The sequence below is a fragment of the Sipha flava genome, unplaced genomic scaffold, assembly GCF_003268045.1.
Source record: "Sipha flava isolate LNK unplaced genomic scaffold, YSA_version1 236_pilon_pilon, whole genome shotgun sequence".
Taxonomy (NCBI): domain Eukaryota; kingdom Metazoa; phylum Arthropoda; class Insecta; order Hemiptera; family Aphididae; genus Sipha; species Sipha flava.
In genome coordinates, this window is record NW_020272878.1 from 941,526 (window position 1) to 954,254 (window position 12,729).

Here is a 12,729-nt window from a genome sequence, read left to right on the forward strand (position 1 = left end):
GATTCAAATAATTTAGGTATAAGAGAAAGCAGGGATATTGGACGGTAGTTTGAAATATTTGATAAATCAGAAGAAGACTTAGGAATTGGTCGAATAAAACTAGTTTTCCAATAATCAGGAAAAATGCCGAGAGAGAGTGATAAATTGAATAAATAATGTAACGGAAAGGAAATCACAAATTTACAGTTCTTTAGGAAAATGTTAGGAATAAAATCGGGACCAGGACTAGAGTTAGAACTTAAGGAGCCTAATGAATCAAATACCTCAATTAAATCAATTGAACATGAGTGGAGCGAAGAAGAAAGAACTGGGGATGGAATTTGATGCTTTAAATTAATATTAACGTCATTAACATAATCATAGTTTTCATAAACACTAGAGAAGTAATTAGCAAAAGCATTAATAATGTCATTACAAGTATTAAATTCATCTGAATATAAATGCATACAATTTAGTAAAAAGTTATTTTTGCGTTTACTGTTTATGAATTTCCAAAATTTATTATGACAGATTTTTAAATTAGTTTGAATTTGAATTATATAATTTTGATAATCTTTTTTCGAGAGAAACTTACATCTCCCACGAAGATTAGAAAAAGAATTGTAATCACTCACCAAACCAGAACTCTTAAACATTTTATGGGCAATTTTCTTTTTAAAAATTGTTTCTTTTAATTTTTTACTATACCATGGAGGGTAGTGACACTGCCGTTTAATTATTTTAGGTACAAATATATCAATGATATCATAAATAATAGAATAAAACAAGTCGACAGCTTTATTAATACTAAGATCTTTAAATAATTTGTTCCAGTTTATCGATGCTAAGCTAAAAGTTATATCAGCGTAATTACATTTAGAAAAATTATACATACATAAATTATATTCGATTGGTTCACTTATAACTAAGGGGATAGAAATTAATAACCCGGATGATAAATATCACAAGAGATAAGAGGATTTACTGATTTATTTACAGATAAATTATTTAAATCAGAGAGAACTAAGTCTAATAATGAACCAGTGCTGTTATGAACATTATTAAATTGAGAAAGATTTAGGAAAGATAATTTTGATAAGAATTCTGATTCTAAATTATTTAAGTTCAGTATATTAGGAAAAAATCCAATAGAGGTAGCGTGCCATTAAAGTTTAGGTAAATTGTAGTCACCAACCAATAATACGTTTTTTACATACGGAAAACTTAAAAGTAAATTATTAATAATATCAAAGTGTGCATTGTAAATTACGATATCAGTGTGAGGTGGAAAATAAACATTACCTATTATAATATAATTATTGTTTATTTTAATAATGACAAATACGTGTTCAACTGGGCTGGTAGGTACAGGTAGTAAACGACAATGAAATTTATTATTAATTGAGAGGAGAACAACCCCACCTCTAGAACGGTTGCCAGTAATCTGATTACGGTCGCAATGGTAAGTACTATAACCAGATAAACCTTGTTCAGACGTATTGATATTTGGAGATAACCAAGTTTCAGATAAGCCGATAAAATCATAGTCAGATTAATATACATTACGCATTAAAACGTTTAATTTGGTATTGAATCCACGAACATTTTGATAGTAGAGAAATAAGTTATTTTGAATTGGTCCGTTTGTTAGTTTTTTGAAATGGTTGGAACACCTTTGACAAATTTCATCACTAAGTTGGATTCCCCGGCTGCTTTGCGTTCGTCGAGCTTCACTAAGATATTACGAAGTTGATTACGTTGCATAATAGTACGATCTGGAGATATACGGATGGAAATATAGATAGTAGACGTGCGTAGCTTGTGTTTATTTTTGAGAACGATAAAGACATCGGATGGCTCATGTAAAGTAACTTTAAGTGGCCGAGGATTATTTGATTTTTGGCCTAGTCTAGAGACTAATGCTGGAGCAATATTAGGAGTAATAGAATGTAAGACAGATTTAATTAGCGATAAGTCATCTTCATTATTTCCGTCAGTCTCAGCAGCATTAAAAATAATTAAATTACGTGATCTTGCCTGTCGATCTATAACTTCAGATATTACAGTCTCTTCTGCGAGAGAGTTAGAAGCGTTAGTACTAGATAATTGATTTTCTAGTAGGGTTACTCTATTTTCGAGCACTGAAGTACGAGCACCTAAGTCCCGCAGTTGACCAAAAACATCGTCTAGCTTCTTATTCAGTGATGAAAACGAGGTTTCATGTTTAGAAACTAATTTTTTAATATCTTTTATTGCCAAAAGAATGTCATAAATTTTAGATATATAATCAGTGTCTAAAACTGGTTGCGTAGTCGGAGATTTTCTGACTCTAAATCTTTCACACTCACAAATAGTGCACAGCCACGAATTATAACGAGTTTTAAGATTATTGACGGTTAAACCAGAGATAGACGAGCAAGCATATGGAAAGGTTTAGAGCAAATTGAACATTTAACACAGTCGGTATCACCCAACACAGAGTTACACTTTGAACAATTCATATTATAAATTATAAGATAACGGAGCGGAAAGTAAAACTGTAAACGACCAGTCCGAACGAATGTCAGATTACAACTTATATATAATATATTCTCAATATTATGTTTTTTTTAACTATAAAAACTTCTAAACTAAATTATATGATGAATCATAAAATTAATGTTACAAAAGATATTGGGCTTAAAATGCATATAATTTAAATATTAAATTAGATTTTCTAATAATTATAATTCAATAAAATATTAGTAAAAGTTGTTTTTCAGTAAAAAAAAATAAAAAAATTCAAAGCATTTGTCGATTTTCATGAAATATTGTTTAATATTTTGTTGAATAATAATTTGCTTACTTATGTTAACCCACAACCAAAGAGTTAAGGATCAATACTTATGAAGGCCTCGATAATTATTTTCTAAAAAAATTAATTTCGTAATTAACGTAAGTTGTTTTCATTTTACTCTATATAATACGTATTAAAATACAATTAAAAATAAAACAACCTTCATTCTTCATTGTTCGAGAACTTCAAATTTATGAACCAAATAGTTTGTTAATATATGTTAGATTTACTCAGTGAACAAAAAATCTACATAGAATTTATTGAATCAACTTGACTGTCTAAAATAATCTTAAGAATTTTATGAAATAAATTCTTCTTAATTTAAAATGTAAATAATGATTGATTATAAATTAAAAATAAGTTATCAATTATATTGGTATTATTTTAAAAATATAATACATCATTTTGGATTCGATCTTTATGGCATTATTTGGAACTTAAAAAAGACGGTAATTCCTAAAATCTACTTATCAAGAATTAATGCGGAGTTAATTTAAAAAATTAAAAATAAAACTATTCCAAACGTATACGGTTGTTTCATCATTTGTATATACAGTATAATAATATATTCAGCAGATGTTTTCTATGACTTTTATGAAGTCAATGGCCCAACTATAGAAATTTGCAGTGAAAAAAAAAACCGAATATAATATATTACTTCCATTTGGAACTTAAATAAGTGATATTTTGTATCCCTTATTTCTTGCATTAAAAAAATGAAAATAAAATAAAATAAATATTACTTATTATTACAAAATATAACCTGTACCAAAAATATGTATTACTAAAAACCATTAAGATGACTTTTATTTTTTGTTTTTTATTTTCTAAAATAAAAATATATTATTTATCTATAAAGAAATTTAATTTAATTTTGGTACATGTTTAAATATTGCAATTTGTTTTGTTTGGTTTGAATTTTGTGTTATACATAAATGAATTAACAGTGGAGGTCCTTGACATATTTAAAAGGGGGGGGAGGGAAAAATATTTTTCACATAAAATAAATATAATCTTGAAAAATAGAACTCATAAAAAAAAAAAAAAAATAGTTAATTTAAAAATGTATTTCATGTAATATTAAAAATATTACATGAAATAATGTTAAACATAGATTAAACATATATTATCAGGTTTTTGTTGTAATATTACATAGGCCAAGAGGGGTGATCTACTCCCCCTCGTAGGACCACCACTGTGGGTTACATATTTAATTTATGTATTCCAATTCTCTTGGTGTGTATATATATATATATATATATACATGAGAATTACAAAACGTCAAACATTGTATAGACCTTTCATGTAAGTATGATGTTGATTATTTAGTACACATTTGAAAATAATTTCATATATGTCTTGACTTAATGTGATAAGTTCGTAACACCCAATATAATCTTCTCAGAAAATTTCAAAAGAATATCCTATAAGTGTTTTACTTTTTTTATATAAGTATAATACAAATTAAAGATTAAACTATTGTAGCTTTACAGATATCGGTTTTAGCATATTTCTTTATTACGAGTATAATAAGATATAATAAAATATAATATTTTTATAATTATTATACTTAACATCATACATTTTAAAAATATGAATATTCCAAAAAGTGGATGCGTTTAATAAAAAGTATTAATGTAGAGACGTATAAATATATAATTGTATGATTTATTTTAGACATTAGAAATCAATTGATTGGTTAGGATTGGTATGATGTTGAGTGTTTCCAGTAATCTTGCAGTTACTACTTATATATATATTTTTAGTTTTCCAATAGTTTTATCCTATTTTTTCTTAATATTTATGAAAAATTAATTTCAAACAAATTATACTTTTTTAAGTTTTCATTTATTGATTCACACTAAAAATATTTTTATTGAGCCTAATTAATTTTTATTTGGAAAAAATAGTTATATTTATTTGTTGTAACAATTTGATTAATATTCCACTCCTGCTGAATACTGAAAATGATTTATGATTCTACTAATGAAGTTCATACATAAATACTAAAACCCTTGTCCATTCTCAAGGCTTAGGCAGTTTATCCTTTAGACTTTGAAATAATTAAAAGTCATCATGTGCCAGTGGACATACTAATAACCTGCATTATGTGCTCGAGTTAAATCTTACTTGACTTAGGTTCTAAATGGGTGACAATTAAGTTTTCTTTTTTCCAACTCCACATATTACTATGTTTGGCGTTGTGCTTTTCATTAAAAAAAAAAAAAAAAAATACAATTAATTTAGATTAATGTAGAGAAAAAATAAGAATAGTTAATATAAATTTTTATTGAAGTATAAGTAAACATTAAGTAAAATAAAATAAAATTATTGATTAATATTTTATTTGTATACTATAGGGTAATAACATATATTTATATGTGTTGTGTAATTAAATTTCACAAAATGATTTATTATTTATACAATAATTGCTTAAATTATATTATATTTATTAAAAACTATTATGTAATATTTTTATCAGAACATCGGTAAGTGTTTCCAAAGGTTATGGTCGAATTGCACTTATTTTAGTCGAATTGCACTTGGGTTTAAAAAAGGTAATGGTCGAACTGCACTCGGATAAAAAGCAGGTAGTGGTTGAACTGCACTTGGGCTCAAAAAAAGTATTTCAATAAAATGATCATGCATTTGAAGTGGTTAGATTTATTTCATTTAGTTACATTTATTACTATTTAGTAATCATTAGCGTGGTTAAAAATTATTGTTTTATTCATCACATTATTATATGTTAATTGTATATATTTACATTATAATTGTTAGATTATACCTACATTATATTATATTATACATATTATTATTATTAGGTATACATTTTTTTTTAATCGTTTAATTTAATTATTGTCATTATTATAATTTTTTTTTGTCATTTCGATCATTTTTTGTAGTAATGACTAACTGTATTCAAAAATTCTACCCTGGTAATACGCTTCTGAGTATATATGTTATTATTATATAATATTATCTGCGTTATCTAAATGGCACGAACTAATATATAATGCTATTAAATAAGTACGCTGTAGCGTTCTTCAACAGAATGATTCGTAATATTTTTAGAGAGTTTTCCATTATAATTCTTTTATTGAAGGAGTGCAGTTCGACCACTACCTGATTTTTACTGTAGTGCAGTTCGACCATTACCTTTTTTCAATCCAGGTGCAATTCGACCATTTATTTGTAGGTAATAAATGCAATTCGACTATCCCGTTTCCAAATAGTTCATAATATTGCATACAAGAGCATTGTAAGCGTGTATCGTAAGTGTAACGTAAGCGAGCTACTAAAATTTAATAAATGTTAGTATCTCTTTTTATAAAAGATATTTAATGAAAATAAAAGTACTCGTATATACAAAATATAATGCTTGATATTTAATAAATCATGATTTTATATTGCATTTGTATTAATTAAAGTTAAGTAAAAAAAATAAATGTTGAGAATTAATGTGCAAATTTATATCAAATTGATTCTTTGAAAAATATATAAATATTATTACATTTTTAAATTTTATATTTGGATACAAAATGTTCATGTATAGGTATTTTCAATTAAATTTTTTTTTTTTATCTAGGTATATATTTATTCCACAAACGTCATTAAAAAATGTTAAAGCATTTTAGTTGAAAAAAGCTATTTGCAACAACTTAATAATCCCACTGCAGTGTACTTTCGAGTTGAATGCAAGTCTTGTATTTGAAAACAAACATTTTGTTTGATATAATTTACTATTAAAACATTAAAAGATTGTTGCGTTTATCGTTATTTAAAAATATTACGTTATGTAACTTTGGAATTTTGTGTTATCTGTAATTACAACGGAATCCAACTTTAACATTTTACCATATTAAAAATTAAACTGTTATGTACTATTGGGTTTTGCGTTATAATGTTTATATAAAAAACATTTATTTCTCTCTTATTTGATTTATTAAAATATCTAAATTTTTTATGTTTAATCCTGGGTCCCCATAGTGTCTTGGAGTAACGAAACTAAACTAAGGAGAGATGACGACAATAACATTCGAACAAATTAACTGATATAATAATGACACGTAGGCAAATATAGTCATACAAATAATATACTATCCAGTTTTTGACAACGATAAATCACAAATATTAACAATTAGGTACCCACTTGTACGGCATTTCTAGGAGGCGGATGCGTTGTCGATATTTTAAAAAATAAAAAATGATTGTACACTTGTTATTACCTATCATTATCATCATAATAATATAATAGTTGACATGGTTGTAATAATATGTTTATTTTCACGATAATTGATGATAAATTTCAGAATTTGTTCTACATACCATATGAATAAAGTCATTTTATACATTTACAAGTTATAATACAAAATGATTTACATTTAACTGTCATAATAGTATTACAATGTGTCATAATAAACCTTATAAATAAAATATGACCGCAGTTGAACGTTATATATTTTAAAAAACATTTTCGACAGTCATCGAATAAAATTTCTATAAATTCAAGGGAGGTGTCCAGACACCCAAAACATCCCCCATGTTTGCACCACTGCTTTCACATAATTCCTTATTATGTCTTCCCATCTCATACGTGATCTTCCCAGTAGTCTTTTCCCAGTATAATTTTCTACTATTATTATGCGTGTGAGTGGGTTTTGGGTTTAGCGTTTTCAGTTTACTGGATTTATGGAAGATCGTTTCTGATTCATAACTTTTTCTTATTATCGGTTCACTCCATAGCATGTTTTTTACAGATCCAAAGATTTTTCGCAGTATTTTTCCTCTAGAACTAAAAGATTTCTTTCATACATTTTTTTTTATTAATGCGATGTATACTTATATTTTTAAATCTTTTGAAACCCATCGTGATAACAGTAATCTCGCATTTATTTCTTGACTGAATTCTTGCCATAATTTCTTTTTAAATTTAATTTCTCTCCATCGGTATAAACCCTAAATATTTTAATTGTTTTATTCTTTCGAAATTTTGATTTTTGATATAAAGAGCTAAATATAATCGAATAGTGTTTTCCTACGACCATGTATTTAATTTTATTCTCATTTATTTGAAGTCCAACTTTTAGTGCTCCTTCCTCCAGCTGATATATCGAAGATTTTAGTCCATAATGTGATTCATGATCATTTTGCTTCGTGATCTCCAAATCATCTGCATAAGTCAGCAGCCTATGGAAGATTCTTGGAATTTGTATTCTTTCTTGCGAAGTAATATTCATCTCCTTTATTACATTCTCTAACACCATATTGGCTAAGATTGGTGAAATAATTTCCTTTATCCTGATTTAATAAATATAAGTTATAAATTTCCTACTTTAATTTTAACAAATGTTTCTAAAAGACTGTTTGGAAAAGCCATATTTAAGAGAGTTATTGTAGTGTTCAGCGCTGTCTTCCATTTTCCCGGCATTTTTCTGTTGTCCAAACCTCATGGTTTATTTTTCTTAAATACAAAGCCATTCTTCTATCTCTTTCTTTAAAAGATCCAATTAAATTTCACCTTCCTTAGATTTACTTTTTTTAGTATATGTATTTAATTGTTAATTAATATCTTGAATAAATATATTAAAATAAAATGTTTATCCAAAAATAGCATTAAATTACCAAACTAATTTTTTCTGTGTTTAAATAGGTTATAGGTTACAAAAACACACAGTGACTATAGACTTTTAAATAATACTGTTTATATTATAAACACTCATTACAGATGTATGTGACGTATACCTACTATAATATTGATCGAAAACTAAAAATCAACCAGGAAATATCATATTCCGTTATAATAACGATACAGTACACTAGTACATAAATACTACACAGATACTATTATTAATTTCATTACCACCGTCCCCCAATCTTTCGCAATAAATACTTTATTACATTCGATTTGTCACATTTGCTATAGCTCTATAGCTACCTAATAGTATTGTTGTACCTATAAAATATGTCAATAAAGGTAAAATGTTATATTTTGTTCTTTCAACTTAAATTTAATAATGTAATTTAAATAGTCATATATAGGCAGGCATGTACGCAAAAAATATTTTGGGAGGGGTTTTAGGTTGTAAATTTTCATAATAATATAATATATATACCAATTTTACTCTATAAAAACATTTAAATATTTTCCTTAATTTCAGAAGGGGTTTGATCCTCTAAAACCCCCCCTTATGTACGCGTCTGTAAATAGGCCATTTGTATGAAAAAATGGGCCGGTAAAAATATTCGCTGACTTCGACTCCAAATTCGGGGCACGCCTATGAGCGTAGTTATTAATGACATTTTATTACGAATTCTATCATTAAGATTATAATGAGGGATATTTGTAATTTTCGCATGTGATTTTTTTCTTTGTCTTGTTTCAACCACCGTTGTTGAACGTTTGAATTTTATTTATTATTGCCGCCTAGTTGTTGCGCTAATTGCAAGTGATTTTATTATTATATTTTTTATATACAATGGTGATTCTTACGTGCATTAACTGCTGCAGAGTTATTATTATATCACATTCGGTAATTTCTTATATTATTTTTTATGTGCGCTAATCGTCATTATTAATAAAATTGTGCGTTAATCGCCATTTATTTATTGCATAGGTTCTTAACCCGGGGTCCGTAGATGACTACTCAGTGATCCACGGGGTGGCTGTGAGTTTTTTTGAAATAAGCCAAAATAAATTTGTTTTGATAGTATTTTTAAAATAATTATAATTGTTAAAACACTCGAAAGCCATTTGAAAGACAACAATGTTTTTAAATATAAAACTTAGATTATGATAATCTTATATGCCATAAAAAGCTATCGTAATCGTAAAATAATATAACATGGCAATACAATCTAACGAGCAGTTCAATTTAACACTGAAACCTATCACTTCTGTTGACCCGTCACCGTATAATAAAAATTATATTTATTTACCTATATATATAATTTTTTTTTTTTTTTGCAGGGGTCCGTAATTTTATTTTATGCTTTAAAGGGGTCCATGGCTAAGAAAAGGTTAAGAATCTATGATTTATTGTATATTAAGTATAATTACATGTACACAAATCACTGAGCCTTGTATTATAATTTTTATTATTACTACTCCGAGTGCACAAATCTACGCAATTTTTATATTATAATTTTGCTAATATTACCTTTTAGTAAGAGCGTGTATACTAATCGTTACCTTTTATTATTGTTATTTTACTTTATATTACATTTATATTTATAGACGATACCCGGGAAGATCTGTGTAATTAGGGCTGTCTGCAGATCGCCTTGTGAATATCATTGTGCGTTGACATAAAATAATTTATGTAGATTTTAGTAGCTTTTATTTATTTATTTGTATTTTAAACATTGTTTGACCAGAAGGGTCAATTATTATTATTAATATTTAATTATATTATTGTTAGTTGTGCTAACCAGGCAACTATTATCGTTACCTATATTATTCTATCCTACTTTTTAAATATTTTTTAAATTACAAATATACATACACAATTGCCCACATGACCACTGCATTGCTCACTAGTATTCGCATAGTGATTATCAGGATTGGGATTTTATAGCACTTAAAATTGCATAAATATGCGCTATAATATTACCTTAAAAATCGCTAAATAAGTTCTAAAAATATGTAATAATAACAACAAAATATGCAAAAAAAAAAAAAGAAATTTATTATTTTATAATTTTGTACTAGCACACGAGACGAATATGGACTGTATAAAACGAATTCTACCTTCGTTCGTTGATAATCGGCTATTAGTAGATTTAGTAGAAATCGACAAAATAAAAACCAACAAAATCAGCAAATAACAAAAATTAGAACCAAATAACTGAAACGAAATCATCGTAATATTATATCATACCTACCTATATATTATCGTTGTAATTGTATAGCGTCGTATCAGCGAAATCGGTCTATTTACTTATTCTATACATTTATAATTTACTTGAAAATTCGATTGACAAAAATCAAAAAATTCGTTTACTAAAATACAATTTCATAAAATATGATCGATTTTGATTAAAACACAGGTAAAATGCAAAAATTCTCAAAAAATCCAAAAAAAGTACTAAAAACTAAAAAATGCGAAATATACAAAAAAAAGCAAAATAAAACTTTTTATTTGAGTTCTCTGTATCATAAAACACAATTTTAGCTTACTCTGTTATTTTTTAAGCATCTCATAAGAAATATACAAATGCTATAAAATCCCAACCCTGGTGATTATGATTATACATTTGATTACTAGGGAACCTAACCAATATTATTTGAACTATATACTACTACACAAATACAGTAGGTGACCTGTTATATGAACTATAGATCGGTGGTGTTCCATGCTCAACTCATAATTCAGTCGGTAAACGGGTACGCGTTAGTTATGCATCCAGCTCAAATAACATTTATTTGAAATTTTATTTCCTCCAAGGTCGGTAATTCATAACCCTATTTTTCTTGGATTTTCTGATTAAATTAAAAGATTTCATTTGATTCTTCGCAGTTCAATAAATTGCCAAAGTAATCATCTTATTACTCCACCAGTTCTTCGTTTGTAGTTATCAGGAAGCCATCATTATCCCTAAAAAAAATCTTCCTCTCTTTTTGTATTCATCTTTGTGATATCATTCACTCGTTTGTACATAACCCTAGTTCTGTGCACTTTAAATTTGAGTTCTGCCGTTTCCACTTCTTGGGAGTTACACAAAAAAAGACAGGGTTAACCAATCCCTGCTGTGAACTCGTCGTAAAACTGTAATAACACAGCATGAAGAGGCAATATTGTACGTTAGTATTTTCAAGTAAATCGTTGTCAATTCATCGTGACGTTGATCATTTGACTTATCATCAGTTTGTTTGTTTTCTGTTTGTATAACTCGTAAATGTTTCAGACTCGGAACGATTTAAGATGGGAAAAATGCACACACACGCATTTCATATTTAATAAAAAAAGAAATAAAACTTAAACAAAATAATAATTACGTAAAGTTAGTGAAGTTAATGTTTAAAGTTATTCTTGGGGATAAAGAATGATAGTTATTACTATTATGACTTATATTATAATAATAAGTTATCTATATTATTTTTATACAAAAATAATATTTTACCAGTTAAACCTTACTTAATTACTTAATATTTCAGTTACCAATACTTTGTTGTTCTCACTTAATTCAATTTCGGCATTTTATATATTTTTGGTTCCTACTACATAATTCTATTCATCAGTAGCTAATAATTTAATTTTATGTAGGTACTTATAGAAAAACTATTTACTATTTCCTGTATTCATTAACTCAACTTAAGTTAATAAGTTAATTGATAATATTCATATAATTTTTAACTAAACTGAGTTAAAAAAAAAATTAGATTAACTGTTAACTTTAAACTTTTTAAATTGTTTTCCATTAGCTCTTAACTCAGTTAAAAATTATCATAAATTTGCCCAGGCTTGTATATATATATGTGTATATATATTAATATATGAGTACGATAAAATAGTGGTTTAATTAAATATATTACAGCCGTGATAAAACTACTCATATACCGTGTGTTCAATTTTAAAGGTAACAGGAAATATTTCGAACGCATGACCTTGAATTTGATTCTATTTTTTTTTACAGGGTACAAGACATATAAATACATATGTTTTTGACAAATTCTAATTTTTAACTTTTTTTTATCTACGCAGGCACAGTAAAATAAAAATTTCTTAAATAGGAATCACCATTTTTGATACTGGATTTGGATTGCTCTATTTTTTTTTTTTTTTTTGAGCAATTTTGATCATTACAGTTTTTTGATATGTTCAAACTTGACACTTTTAAGATAATCGAAAGTTTTAAATTAGGTAATTCGTACGACACTCACCGATTTTTTTTTGATCACTGTTCGACAGATC

The 12,729-nt window shown here is 26.7% G+C and overlaps 1 pseudogene; it reads right to left on the reverse strand.

Annotated features, from left to right (window-relative positions):
- Positions 1 to 1,626: 1,626 nt before the first annotated feature.
- Positions 1,627 to 2,480, reverse strand: LOC112683803 (annotated as a pseudogene).
- Between the last annotated feature and the right edge of the window lie 10,249 nt (positions 2,481 to 12,729).